This window comes from Bombus vosnesenskii, unplaced genomic scaffold (assembly GCF_011952255.1).
Source record: "Bombus vosnesenskii isolate JDL3184/JDL3185 unplaced genomic scaffold, Bvos_JDL3184-5_v1.1 scf7180000013379, whole genome shotgun sequence".
NCBI lineage: Eukaryota > Metazoa > Arthropoda > Insecta > Hymenoptera > Apidae > Bombus > Bombus vosnesenskii.
In genome coordinates, this window is record NW_022883009.1 from 1,689,809 (window position 1) to 1,705,696 (window position 15,888).

General features: G+C 35.4%; 1 protein-coding gene across 4 annotated transcripts in view; it reads left to right on the plus strand.

The window, feature by feature from the left end:
* LOC117237522 (ubiquitin carboxyl-terminal hydrolase 16) overlaps positions 1-15,888 on the plus strand; it is a 41,722-nt gene that overhangs the window by 13,682 nt on the left and 12,152 nt on the right. The gene's annotated exons all lie outside the window — the stretch shown is intronic.

Here is a 15,888-nt window from a genome sequence, read left to right on the forward strand (position 1 = left end):
TGTGTTAAAAAATATTATTACATGAAAAAATAATATTGTTACGAATTCTTTATTCATTCTTAAATATTATTACAGTAATGCAATGAAATAGATTCTTCATTAAGATTTTCAATTTTCTTGTAAATACTGTACTATTTTTTTGTATAGCACACCCTAAGAGGTATTTTTGCAATGTTGTAGAAGTCAATATTTCATAGTTATAATACACTGAAGAATAACATGGTATTTTATTTATGATATTATCATATTTTTCGGAATCATCATGTGACATTGTTAAACAACCAACGAAATTATTTAAAATTATAATTAAGATAACTAGATAGTTAATTTGCAACTCTCGTCACTACGGATCGAACGCTATCTCTTACGTGGGCCACAGTCTCTTGACAACGCTAGTGTCACATAGAAGACATAAAGTCACGAAAATAATAGATCGCCCGTGATCTCCTCGTGTCGCAGTTCGAACGTTTCACAAATAAGGTGAAGAAATTGAACTTTGTATATGGTAATAGAATTTATTATGAAGATCCAACAGAGTGACGGTTCAAAATGTTACAACAGACTGATTCAAAATGTTACAACAGACTGAGACTTTAGTCCCTCTGGAAGGGTTGTCATTTGGTGTATCTCAGAGGCGGCTATTCCGTTACTATTTGGTTATTGTTTCGATGGCTGTGTAGATAAATGGACGTTAGATTTGCTTTGCTCCGTTGAAGTGTATGGCTCTGGTGGGTCGCCTGATTTGAATGATCCCGTTATCTTCATTTTCGGTAATGTTTTGGAAAGCGACCGTCCCATGGGCTGATGGATGAATTTTTGATGCATATTGTTTACGTGAGCGCTTTGGTAGGCTTACGGTAGGGATTTGATACATACATTTTTAGGAAGTAATCGATGTAGACATTTGAAAAGTTTACATTTGTACATTTTTCGTAGGAATAATAATATAATGGTTTTCCGTTTGTAAAGATACGAACGTCAATTCTTCCAGCTTGGAGACAGCAGTCGGGCAAGTTTTGACGGTTTGTTGGTTATTAATTAATTCTATTCTACGTTCAGGTGAATTGATTCTATTGAGTTGAATTCTTTTACAAATGTGGATGATTAACGTTCGTTTACAATATTTGTTTAAGTAGTGGCTATCGACGAAGGTGTATTGTTCTGAGTTGGTTAGTATTAAGTCAGTTTCTACTACGGGTGCTATAAATACTTGAAAGGTATCGGATAAATTTGTGTTATTTTCCATTCATTGTTTTCCTGATATGATAGTATTGATAATTTTGTCGATATGTTCTAAGAAAACGTTGGCATAATTTAGTGGTCTTACTACTAGATTGCTTTAGATGTATTCGAGGGCTAAAATTATCCATGTTATGGTCTCCTTCCTGAAAAATAAGGCTTTAATCTTTTATCGTGGATTCTTTGCGTTTGGCCATTGGAATATCCAATAAGATAAGTGGGTGGATGGGATGAGAGGATTTCTGCCGGTCCTAGCCATTCGTGGTCTAGTTTGTTGGTTTTGTGATCGTTATGTATCCATACTTTATCTGTTACTTGGAATATCGTTTGTGTTTTGATAATTTTTCGAATTTGATGTAGATTAGCGTTATGTAGATTTTTCCGGAGGTTAAATAATTGATCTTTAGTTAGGGTGGGGTTGTTTGATATTGAGAATGGCATGTTAGCTTGTCTTCCAAATGTTAATTCAAATGGGGTATGTCCGGTCGTTTCGTGTACTGAAGTATTATATCCCATGCATATTAGTTTTAAATTTTCGTCCCAATCGTTTTGTCGGTCGGTTGTACAAGTTCGAATAAGATCTTTTACTACACCATGTGTTCGTTCGAGAGATCCGTTAGATTGCGGGTGGAAAGAAGTAATTTTTATGTGTCGAATTTTGAAAGCCTTTGCAATTGTATCCATCAGTTTACATATAAAGTTTCGTCCCATGTTCGTGAGGATACTTTTCGGTGCGGAAAATATGTACACATAGTGATCAAAAAGTTCGTTAATGATCGAATTGGCTGTTAGATCTTTTAAAGGTATGAGAACGAGATATTTGTTTAATTGATCTTGGATAGATAGGATAAATTGGTTGCCTTGTTTAGTTTTGGTGAGAGGTCCGAATATATCCATTGCGATTTTATCACTAGGGTTAACGGGTGTGTCAGTTATTATGGGTTGCTCTTTGGTCCTGATACGGTTTAATTTTTCTCGTTGGCAGGTTTCGCAGTTCTGTATAAATTCTGTGACGTCTTGCTCTAGGTTTGTCCAGTGATGGTATTCTTGTATTCGTTTCACGGTGCGGTGTATACCTAAGTGTCCTACTATTTCGTTATGATTTTCGCGTAGTATCGTTTGTTTTTGTTCGTTATCGTAGTGTACTGGCGGATCTTGTCCAAATATTAGTTTAATTTGAGGGAATCTGGCTGTTAGATACCTTAGCACGAGTTGAATGTTTACCTTTTCTAATGTGCTGAAGCTATTGTCGTTTATTCCTATATGCAAGTGTCCAGTTTGGTGTTTAATAAAATGTTTAGTTAATTGATGCAACCAATGCTGTTCGTTAAAGTCTCCTAGTTCGGTCTTTGTAATTTGTTTAAAGTGTGGTTTGTTAGGTTTTTGAGTTATTGGAGCTGGGGTGATATATTGGTTTTTCAGTCGATATATTCGTCATAATAGTTCGGGTTTTTTTAGATTGGATTGGATACAATCCAATTAGATTGGTGATAGGATACATACCTGTATAGAGCGTCTGCAACTGTATTTTCTTTTCCTTTTTTGTATTCAATTTCATAATCGTACTCCTCGAGTCTGAAGCGCCATCGCATGAGTCTCGATGAGGGATCCTTAACATTTTTTAACCACTTTAAAGCTTGATGATCACTTTGAATCTTAAATTTTCTACCAAGTAGGTATTGCCTTAGTCTTTTGATTGACCATACTATTGCTAGTAACTCTTTGTCGGTTGTGGAATAGTTTTTCTCAGGCGGGTTCAAGGTTCGGGATATGTAGGTATTGCTCTTAATCCTTCGTTACTTGCGTCTGTTATTAATGTAAATGTTTTTTAAGTCTGGGTATTGTCGTACAAGAGCTTCACAGAGTTTTTGTTTCAGTGTGTCAAATGCAAGCTATTGTTTATCAGTTCAGTGGAATGGAGTATCTCTCTTTGTGAGATCTGTCAGTGGTTTCGCGATTTTAGAAAATTTGCTTATAAATTTTCTGTAGTACACAACGAGTCCTAAGAATGACTTTATGTGAGTCGCGGTTTTTGGTATTTTAAAATCTTTCACGGCCTGAATCTTTTTAGGGTTGGGTTTTACTCCTTCTTTTATAGTAATAAAAGAATGTCCTAGATATTCTAATTCTAGTTTCACAAATTCACATTTGTCCGGTTGTATCTTTAATCTTAAATTTTGTAATCTGTCTAATACAATGGCTAGATTTCGGTTGTGCTCTTGGATGGTGCTTCCGAATATTATGATATCGTCTAAGTATATGAAACAGATATTTCTTACTAATCACCATAAGGCGGTATACATCATGCGTTGGAACGTTGCCGATGCGTTTTTGATGCCAAAAGACATACGATTATAGTAGAAATGACCTTGTGGAGTTGAAAATTTTTTGGATTTTTGTTCCATAGGTATCTGGTGAAATCCTGACGAGAGGTCTAGAACTGAGAAAAATTTAGCTTTGCTTAGTGATAGAGTATTTCGTCCGAATTTGGCAAAGGATACGCGTCTTGATCTGTTTGCTCGTTTAATTTTCTCCATATTTAATTTTCTCCATATTTGTTTACCTGATACATCTAATTTCTTTGGAACTACCCAAATTGGTGCGTTATATGGACTATCCGATGGTTCTATGATACGTTTGCTTAGCATGTCGTTGATTTGAGTCTCAGTTTCTTTTTTATGACATTCGGACAGTCTATAAGATTTGATGTTTATAGGTTTGTCTGTCTTGAGTGTGATTGTATGTTCGGTTAAGTTAGTGCATGGTAGTGAGTCTGTTTCCATGTTAAAAACGTCTAGGTAATCGATAAGGAATTTCTCAAGGGGTTCTCGAAGTTCTGGATCAATATGTTTGGTACGTATTATTTATGCAAATTTATTAATTTGTCTTAGCTTATGGGGTTTTCTATTTCGTTTATAATATGACAGATTTGCTTACCAGTGTTGATAAAGCATTTTGTTGTGGGCTTTCCTTCGATGTATTGGGTTGAACTTAAAGTTTCACCTGGTCCTATCTCGTTATCGGTGTTCTGGAATGGTAGTATAATCTCGTCCAAGGTTAGTTTATCGTTAGTAACGTTGTATTGGTACTTTGTAAGGAATGGGAGTCCAGTTATTCTATCTTCTATTAGGGGAAAGTTGTCAGGGACTACGTGAAATTGGTGATTCTTCTTGAGCTTGTTTAGATTACAAATTTTGTCGGTGGTGTGTTTGTCATTTTCCATTAGGAAAGTCTTTAGGCTAGAGGTTTGAACGTTCTCCTTTATTAGGTTTATTCCTGCTGCGGTATCAATGAGAAATCTGACATTCGACAACGCAATTCGCACTCTCTGACTTCTCAACTAACACTCTGACTGTTAATTCATCTTTCTCCCTTAGCATTCCTTTGTCTTTTGTCTTAGCTCCACCAAGCACGTGTTCCGCAACCGCTCGTGACCAGGGTCACGCAGGCCTTTTCCGCGAAACTATTCGATTGAAGGATCGACGATACATTGTTGGGCCTATCGGCACTTCGGCTTTCTCGCGACATTGTTTATAGTTCGCCCGATATCTCTTAGGCCTTTCGTTCACGATACTACAATAGCGTTGAGCAATTTATTATCACTCGCATCAATTTCTGTTACATCCTGTTTATCTTCCTTTATATGTTTGTTTGAGTATACATTCAGCTATATCATAATTTTTAGTAATGACCTTGAAAGATTCCTTCTGCCGCATTTTTCATTAGGGCTATGCATAGCTCTTTTCGGTTTAATCAGGTTTATAACTGCCTTCAGCTCTGCTCACATATCTAGCTTTAAGGTTTCAAAAAATACTTTCCACTTTGTTTCTTTGCTTTTCATAATGAATAGTGTTGTAAGTTATAGTTTATGACATTGTATTCTTTGGTTCTAGTCCATTGGAACTTTCTTCTATGATATAACAATATTTGCCTTCTTTCTAACCTTTGTTAAAAATATCTAATTATCTTCCAACACTACTGTATCTATTAGAGAAAAAGATATTTGGCAATCACCTGAAGACTCTGTAGTATAATGATTGATGATATGCAAGATACTAGGTAACCGGTGATACAACCTGGAAGGCGATGTTTTACATAAAAAAAAAGACCAAAATGTAGAATGCAATTTTTTTTTCATATAAGGCTTTGTTGTCGAGAAAATTAACTTCGACAATTTGTCAAATACATGTATAAGTACTGGGTCAAGTCTCGACGGATTTTATACTGTTATCTTTATTCGTAAACATTGTTGATATGTCTATACGATCTATTACCTATTATCTAAACTATTACATATTACCTATTACATACAAATGTTTACCTCACAGATATGTTTTCAATTTAAAAATTATTGAAATTAATCCTTTTTGTAGTAGAAATTAATTTAAAAAACTTCTGTAAAGAAATATTTTAAAATAAATTAATTTTTTAATGAATTCTCGAAAACAAAGCATTATATGAAAAAATTTTATTCTATATTTCCGTCTTACTTTTTTTTATGTGAAATCAGTCCATTTTCGGTTTGATTATTGAATTAGTTACCTGATACCTTGTGTAACCTTCAGATCTTAAAAGTGGATATTCTGTATCGATGTCACGTTCCATACGTTGAAACCTGCATCAGTATCAGGTTTGCTCACCAATTAGAACAATACATATACTGATTCTTATATCTATGTGAGCTGCAACCGATGTCAATATATCAATATTAAACAACAACAAACAAAATCAAACAAAATCATCCATTTGTTTCTATCCATTGCAAACATCGGTATATAGAGCTGTGCAGGCCGGCCTGAGTGTCTTGATCCTCAGCTTCAGGACGGGTCGAAAGTTGGAAAAAGTTAGGACAGGATACGGCGGATCTTGGTGTACCCGTATCGCTCGGGACTCTGAAACTAAATTTTGGATATTAGTCATAGATTTATTGTATGTGTCAGTATGAGCAGGTAGTCTTTAGGTAACTTCGTGTCAGCTCTGTCAGGATAACTTGAGACACGGCAGCCCGAGATCCATCTATTTTAAGAAGAGGCAAGAAAGAAATGATGATAACAATATGAATAAATACTATATTTAAAATTTTGAAGAAAAATTAGTTCTCCCGGATTTCGATGATTCTTGAATATGTTATAGAAATCAACATTTTGAACAATTTTTCCCATATATATAATCGTTGATTTCGCTTAGTTTCTGCAATATCGCAAAAAGCTGCAAATACTACAACAATGTGTTTCTATCTATAGTTGCGGTCGTTTATCTCCTATTTATAACCGCGGGTCGGGCGAACTTAAGGACTCGTGCACAATGCGCATATGCGAGGCTGTAAGAAACGTCTGTTATAACTTATATTTAATTCAATTAAAAGTGAATATCTTTAAGGCATTGAGTTTAGGTTTGGAGTAGATTTTTCAATTCGGCTACCGCGTGGCGGCTGGCAAAGCCTGCGCGAGATAGTAGCAAATTAATTGTGAAAGTAATAGGCGAATGAATAATTGAGATATTATTTTATGAAAAGAATAATTGTTCTTATTTTACGGAAACATTACTGGCCGCCTCATGGCAGACGAATTGAGGACACGAATCCAAATCCAAACCCAAATCCAATATATTAATGATATTCACTTTTAATTGAGTTATAACAGATATTTTTTGCAGTTTCATGTATGCACGTTTTACACGAGGCCTTTATTTAGCTCCCTCGTCCTTTGTTTACAAACAGAAGACAAGCGGCTGTCGGTGTGGCTCGCTTTCTCAGCGACCGTCTTCTCCTTATTGTGATGTCACATTTAAAGCCTTTAGGCGACTAGCAAACCGCTCTGTGTTTTCGTCCAATTATACTTCTAAAATAGCCCATAGATGGTGAGCAACATTTGACTATAATGATAAGTATGCATGTTACACTCTTGCCTTTTTCATATGTTTTCGCGAGCGCGAGTTCCAAGCTAAGTGGATAAGTCTGTATGTAGGTCAATGACTGATATCTGAATCGAATTTCAGGATTCCGAAACTTTCGGTATCCATTTGGTGCTGCGCAGTATTATAGAGGGCGCTTAAAAGATATATTTTAAACAAATAATTTCAAACGGATCAAACATACACACAGACGCGGGATCTGCTTTTGATATCGGAACAATAGAACATCGGAATAGTCTGGTCCGACTGATCGGGTGCTTTTCCCTTGGGATCTTTCGCGGAATAATTGTCTTGTATAAAGTATCAATGCTCAATGCTTGCTTGATAGTTTGTAAAGATACTGATACTAATACTATACAGTGTCTTTATTTCAATGCGACACACGATTTTCCATCCATTTACAGTCATTTATAAAAAAAACAACGATTGGTAGCGAATCAAAAGAATCATATTTTTTAAAGGGATCTTATTTATTTTTTTAATTGTGTTGTAGAAAATATTAAGGTAAAAAGCATATTATACAGCATTTCCGTTTTCACAATATCAAGATTGTAATGGTGAAAATGGTGAAAAACTTAGTACAATTTATAAGTTACGTCTATTTATCATTGACTAATTTACTGAAATTAATTTTTTTGAATTCAGTTGAGTCAGATATGTTGAATTCTACTTGTTAATATATAGTTCTAATTTCAATTTATAATATCAAATGCTTAAAATACCCTACACTTCGATTTATTCTTTTATTCGAATTAGTTATATTCGAACTGTTTTTAATAACACGACCTTATTTTATTATTAAATATGTATCTGTAACCGCCAAAAAAGTAATTTTCTTGTATGACTTTATTCAATATACCAATTACATCTCTCTCCCCCTTTCTTTTTCTCTCAATGACTAGATATTAATATAGAAATGTGATATCTTATCAATATACAAGTTTCTGTAGTATGATCGTAATTCAGAATTGAAATTTGGTTGCCTTGTCTATCTGAAGACGTAAATGTTATCGATGTGTATTTTGTAATTATGTTTACTTTCTTTTAGCATATGTGTGAGACAATAATTTTCTTAACTTCTTTACAATGGAGCCATATTCGTCGACATAATATTAAAACTTTTTAACTTACTACAATCCATTTTACTATGACTTACTTTTAACTGACTATAATCCATCATTCCAGAAGTATAGTACAAGTCGGTAATTATTGATAAATAACGACTGTCGCTATTTTAAATTTCAATGATCTTTTTTAATGTGTTGTAGATATCAACATTTGGAACAACTGTTTCCTTTGCGTGTTTCCGATGAAATTTTAGTTTTTGAGATATTTACAGAAAACTGTCGGTACTACTACAGTGAATTCTGCCCATATGTGTGTATTTATGACATTTATGACACAATCGCCTCTTGGCAATCTGTGTATATCCGTTAACCATTCATCTCTTTATATTTATAGCATATTTTTTTCAAATCTAAATAATCATTCATAACTTCCCCTGTAAGGCTGCAAGAAACGTCTTCGGAAATCTGTTTCGACGATAGCCCGATTTTGACAGTCGAATAACTAAATTCTGATATCATGGCTAAAATGTTTCCAATTTGCAAATAATAGCAATATAATGTTACTGGTAGTTATGTTATTATTTATTACTCAAACCTATGGGTGACCGTCCTCTGTGGCTAAATTTGTAAGATTAATCCAAACCTGACCAAGAACATTAATGATAATAATTTTTAATATCCCATTGTGCACGGGGCTGTAATCCGAAAGATCCATGGAATAATCAAGCTCGTCAATCCTTCGTTCATATTGTTACGACGGTGTATGAAATTGTTATTTGTCGCACTAGAGATGTTCCCGGAAGCGAGATATATCGTTTGTTCGAACCGATAGTAGTTTCGGCAATGACCGCGAATATTGAAAAGAGAGCGTTCGCTTCTCAACTTTTGAGAGGAGTGCGGATGTGTGAACTTGTGTTGTAATATAGAAACGTGTATAATTGTTTATGGAGTTCATTACTGTATCTTTATCAAAGTTATACAAAAAGTCTGTAAATATATAATGTGTAAAAGCTAAGTTTGCCTTAGCTTTTTAAGTTCGGCCGCGAGGCAATCGGCAACCAATTCTAACGCACACGTTGCTAGAGATGCACAATTAAGTATAGGTAGAATTCACTGTAGTGGTACCGACGGATTTTTGCGAATATTTCAAGAACTAAGATGGAGTGGTAGTTACATGTATAGAAAAAAGAGTAATTGTTTACGAAGAAGCTCACTTCGTCGATTTCAATGATTTTTGAATATGCTGCGGAAATCAACATCTGAAACAATATTTTCCTATACATATAACCACTGCTCAGCCATAGTTTCCGACATTTTTGACATTTTTACTTTGATGTGTACTAGATGCCGCTTAGGCTTGGGTTAGACTAGTTTACGGACATGATTATATTACATGCTCTGACTGCGATGAGTTTATAATCTCACGTTTCAATCTGTAAACATAGGGAGAGAGAAGATAAGATTTTTAGTTGTATATAATAAAAAATTTGACCTACGCTTAACCCAATATAGGTCATCAAACTTTTTGGCACGAATTTGCCATAAATTGATTGAAATAAGATTAGAACTTATTTAATTTCTAGCAAGTATGATTTGTATTGATTTAGGCTTGGATACGTTAAACTACTTTTCGTGAGATGGCTGGCCAACAATAACTGCAATAATGAATTTAAGGACTGTCCTACTAAAAATCGTTTTTTAGATTCTACAAAATCATCGCGGGTCAAGTATGTAAATGTGATGCAGAAGAAAGTTTGTCATTTACTGAATGCTCTCGAATAGCTAAGCTTGATTACATTTTTTCTCATCTCCTTGTGTTTAAATATTGAAATGTGAGATATATAAACCCATAGTGGTCAGGGCATATAATATAATCATGTCCGTAAATAAGTTTAACTCAAATCTAAGCGGCATCCGACGTACATCAAAGTAAAAAATGTTAAAAATATTTTCATAAATATCCTGGAAACTAAGGCCAAGCAGGGATTATATGTATAGGAAAAAGTTGTTCATAATATTGATTTCAACAACATATTAAAAAATCATCGAAATCGGAGAGTCCCTCCGATTCATGTGCCTGATAACATTAAAAAATCATCGAATCTAGGATAGTGACAGATTTACATATAATTACTAATAGGTTTCTCAAATTTGATTCAACATGTCAACCAAGTTATTATATACAACAACGATAAATACAATGAAAGTCAAGGTAATCATCGATATCTTACCCATCTCATAGATTTCGATAATTTTTGGATATGTTATAGAAATAAATATTTTGAACAACTTCTTCCTATACATATAACCGCCGCTCGGTCTTTGCGAGATATTCGCAAAAAGATGTCGGTAAATATAGGCAGAATTCTTTCTGCCTATAATTGTGCATGCGTGACAACGTATTTTTTTTTTTTTATTTAAAATTTCACATTCACAATTTGTCCAATTTGGACATTTGGTAGAATTTTTTATCTGTTTGATTATCATGTGGGTGGCTACCCCCAATGGGGTACCATCTTCGTGTTTGTTAAGATATATCCTTTGTGAGATCTGCTGGGTGTTTCCTTTTTAGTCTTGTTTCTATGGTTGTGTTGAACGTTTCCGCTGCCAGCCGGTTCGGGTGCGTTGCTATTCTTTCTCTGTACCTTTTTGCGAATCTGCTAATCTCTTCCTTGACGTTGGTATTCCAAGGTCTTTCCGTATGTCCTCGTTTCTAACGTACCATGGGGTGTTTACAATTGATCTAAGAATTTTAGCTTGGATTGTCTCTATTTTGCTTATATGGCTCATTGCTGCTGTTCCCCAAAGTGGTATTCCGTACGTCCAAATTGGTTTTATGACTGTTTTGTATATTTTTAGTTTGTTTTCTATGCTTAGTTTGAATTTTCGACTTGTTAACCAATACATTTGTCTCCTTGCTAATTGCATTTTGTCTATTATAGATTTAATATGCTGTTTCCACGTGAATCGTGTATCTAAGTGGAGTCCTAGGTATTTGACTTGCATTGTTTGTATCATGTGCGTGCCGTTCAGTATAATGTTTGGAGGTATCTGTTTTCGCAGTGTGAATGTAATGTGGTTGCATTTATCGGGGTTTGCTTTAATTTGTTTAACTTGAAGCCACTTTTCCATTTTTGTGATATGTTCTTGTAGTGATGTGACTGCTGTTGCAGGGTCAATGTGCCTGACTAGTACCGCTGTGTCGTCTGCGAATGTCAGTATCTTGCTATTAGTAGTTGTTGGTATGTTGTAGTGGTTGGTATGTTCAGAGTATGTGTCTTTAATTTTTACTACGAAGGTTCTGCTGCTTAAGTAAGATTTAATTAAATGGTATATCTGCTTCGGGAATTGTTTTCTGATTGATTGAAGTAGACTTTCGTGGTTTATTTTGTCAAATGCTATGTCTATACAGAGGACTGTACAGTATTGTTTATTTCCTAATGCTAGTATTATTTCGTTGATGAGCCTGTGCATTTCCTCTATAGTGGAATGTTTGTTTCTGAATCCAAATTGGTAATCTGGTATTAATTTTTCCTTCTCTATTATTGGTTTTAAGCGGGCGTAAATTATTTTTTCTAGTATTTTGGAAAACACGGGAAGTAGTGATATTGGTCTATAAGATGTTGTTTGGTGTTGGTCTTTGCCTGGTTTAGGTAACATTATGATCTGTGCTAGTTTCCATAGTTTAGGATAGTATTGGATTCTTAATATTGCGTTGTAAATTATTGTGATTAGTCGTATCGCTTTTGGAGGAAGCGATACGCTTATGAGTTTTTCAAAATTTTACCATTGATTAGGTCGATCCCTGGTGCTTTATTGTTTTTTGTTTTCTCGATTATGTTTCTAATTTCTTGTGCTGTTGTTTTAGGTATGATATAGTGTTTGTCAGTTGGGATACTAGTGGTTAACGCATCCTCATCGGTATGACAATTGTGGTTGCTGTTAAGTGTGACAACGTATGACCCATTAATAGTTGCCGACTACCTTGAACGAGACTTCTTCATATAATTGCGATCAAATTAGGATGATCTGTATGTATTTAGTGTACCAAATGATCCTTTCCGTCTAAAACTTACGGTCTCCTCCAGTAAAAAGCAAGGCTATTCTTTCTAGAAAATTGCCAGTAATGCCATAGGACTGACCTGTACTGTCTCATGGTAGTTTCCTCTAGATAAACAAAATGTTAGTAAAATGCTGATTTCTTCTGAGTTTATTCTTCCTTGGCAAAGCTTCTTTGATACTGTAATTGCAATCAAGCACAGTTGACTCGGCTGTGGATACACCATTCTCCCGCATAGAGTTAAAAGTAAATAAATGTCAGGCTCGAGAATTATTGGGTCTCCTACCGCCAGTTCTAAAAATAAATACTACGGTTGGTTTGGCCAATCCGGGACGGCAATAATGTCCGCTGTTCTATTTTGCTTTATTTTTAGAAGCATTCTGAGAATCTGTTTGAAGGGCAGAATACATAAAATTTAAGATTCGACTAATTTACTGTAAATACGCCGATTTGTAATGCGTCTGGTTTCTAAGAAAGGAAAAATTCGCGTCTAGCATTCATTCTATACGCAAATAAGTCATCCGTGGTTCACCTAATCTTTTAGTGATAATATCAAAGGCTCGTTGTGTTCTCACTCGGTATACTCATTCATAGTTCTCAGCAGTCTGTCTGCTTATTACCTTCCGATGCTATGTGCGATGCTAGAAAGACGATGTACTTGTCCTTTGCCCATTGCCAGATGTCCCTCGCTAATTTTATTTATGCGGGAAGCGTACACCCTTTATTCTGTTTACATACGCTGTTGCAGTTGTATTATCAATCTTTAAGAGTATCTGACTTTCTCTTACATGATCTATCAATTTTCCTAAAACTATCTTCATCGCTAAAATTTGCTTGTAATTTATTAATGTGTAGTTTCTTTTCATTTTCTGCCCAGAATCCGAAGACGTTGATGGAGCTGTTTGTTGCTTCTCATAACGTATTTGATGCGCTTGCATATTTCCATTCTGAACTTATCTGTTTTAATACTTTTTCTTACCCCCGGCAATTGATTAATCCACCAAGTTAATGTTAATATAGGGTTAGGTAGATCAAACGTCCAATCGGTTTGAATTGTTTTTGGGAGAGTTGCTTTTCCTATAATTGAAGTTATTAACACCAATGTCTTTTCCTTTTCCAACGATTTAACGTGCATTAAGCCGTATACAACTGCTAGGCACGCCTTTTCTGCCGTCTCAAGTCTTTTTTCCCTGTTCCAACTCGATAAAACATTGCACAAGATATCATTTAGGAGAGCTACCAAGATTAGTTCTCGTGATTGCAAGTAGGTTTCAATATTTTGGTAAAAATAATATTGGAAGAATCGTCCTAATTACTCGTACCGAAGGCATTTTGGGCTCTTTTTATGTATGGATATTGCGTAGCACGTGTCCTCGAGACCTACTGTTCTGATGTAACAGCCTAGTGAAATTAGCTTCTTCTTCGCCGTTCTTATGTCGTCTATTTTGAAATGCTAGGTCTGGATGAAGTTGTTCAATTTTTTTAGGTTCGGAATAAAACGTGATGATCCATCTGGTTTTTTTTGACTAGGAAATAGTTGGTTGGTGTTTGCTTACCCTATAAGATTCTATTACTGCCTTTTCTAGTAATCTGTCACTTATTGAGCCCTCTCGTGCTTTAACCTATCTATCATATTTTGGGGTGGCTTTCCCTAGCTAATCTCTCTATCGAACTGTATTCTGTATCCTACAATGCAACTTGAGACGAAATTGTCCGGTATTATCTTTTGCTAATTGTTTACAAGTGAGTCAATCTACCTGCCATTTTACTTACATTTATCTCGGATTGTTCTACTTTCTCATTTTGTTGTAACTCTGATCGTATATCGATGATAACGGCATGTAAAGGGTGTTATTATTTGATCTCTTTATCGAACTTGCTACTCTGTGTCTCTTTTATCTGAGAGATTTCTACCAAAAAGATATTCTTTCTTCAGGACACTTCTCAACTTCTTATTCATTTCAGCAATTCTCGACTTTATCTGCAAAAGATAGGTAATGAATTGTTTGTAGCTAGCATATACGTCATGCGAGTGTATATCATCTTGATTTATCTGCATCATATAGTATTATTTTGTTTTCGCATTAGATATTTTGCGAACGCCTGCGTGTCTGCCCCTGCAAGTTGGGGAAACAAAAAAGAGATCTCTGTTGTATTCTATACGCAAGTCATTCGAATATCTGTGGTAGAAGTCTCTGTGTGTGTGAGCGAGTTCAGCATGGCGTTCCCGAAGTTAAAGCACGCAGCTTGATATTCCTCTTTTCCAGTATATATTATGAAAAATGTTCGATTATATCTAATACTTACTTTTAGATCTCCTCAACTTCGCTGCGTCCCACGAGGTAACATCAGACTGCTATGCTCGAACCTGTCTTTGATCACTTCTAAGTTGTCACTCCTCTGTTATGCACATTTTCCATTTGCTCCTGCAGTTTTTTAAGTTCCTTTGATAACTATTCTAATTAAACCTTCCTCTTTTCCTTTTGCCCATTCCTTTGGTAATGATTATGATTAAACCTTCCTCCTTTCTTTTTCTCCATGATGATCACCGTGAAGCTCATATGAAACTAGGGCGTGTGCTCTGTTTCAAAGTCTGAACATTGTAACACATCTATCGTTGCTTGTCTTTCATGATGTTATCAGGAGCGCATACTACATACTATATTCATAATTTCGAGAACGCGGTGTACGAAGTATAATAGCAATTTCCTCTACATCTATTCTGTTCGCCGGTCCCTGTGATACTGATAACCTTTGAGTTGACGGGTTTGGTCGCTTAGTTTTTGATATTTCATCGGCGATTGGTTAATAGTCCGTAGTGGTTCTAATACAATTATCATATATAGAATTCAAAAGGTAATTATTTAGAATTTGTCCTCATTACCGATTTTGATGATTTTTTAATATGTTGTTAGGAGTATGGTTCTGAACAACCTTTTCCTATACATGTAACAGCCGTTTGGTTCTAGTTTCTGAAATATTCACAAAAACTGTCTTTAATAGCACATTGAATCCTGTCTAAATGTGCGTTTCTGTGACACAGTCGCAAGTATAGTCGGTACGTTCGCTGCTTCGTTCACGTTTACCTCTATCACTTATCGTTTCTTCATCATTATATCTTACTTCATAAATCTAAAGCTCCTACGAAAACTTGATTTAGTAGTAGTATACAGGGTGTTCGGTTATAGGCATAAAAGAATTTAAGGGGCGATTCTTCAAGCTAAAATAAGATGAAAATAAAGAATGAGAACTTGCGTTTTCGGCTTTGTTTCTTAGTTATTGACAATTAAAACTTAGTCGAAATATCTCTGTGCGCGAGCAAACCTCTGTACATGAACGAAGGTAGGATGTCAGCTTAAACTGCGGGATGCGTAGGGATCCTCATATCGAACGATACATGGACAGCAGCTTATCGTGCAAGTCATAGAGAAGAGGATTGTGGAATTCGGAGATGTAAGCTATCCTTTTTCTCTTTTTTTTTATATGTGGGAAAATCCTCATGGACACCTCGTCGCTTCCCAGGAACGGCGGGGTAGTGTCGGACTTTACCGACTAAAACCCCACAATGGTCCGCCTGACGCTCAACAGGGATGCTCCGGGACCTCCTTC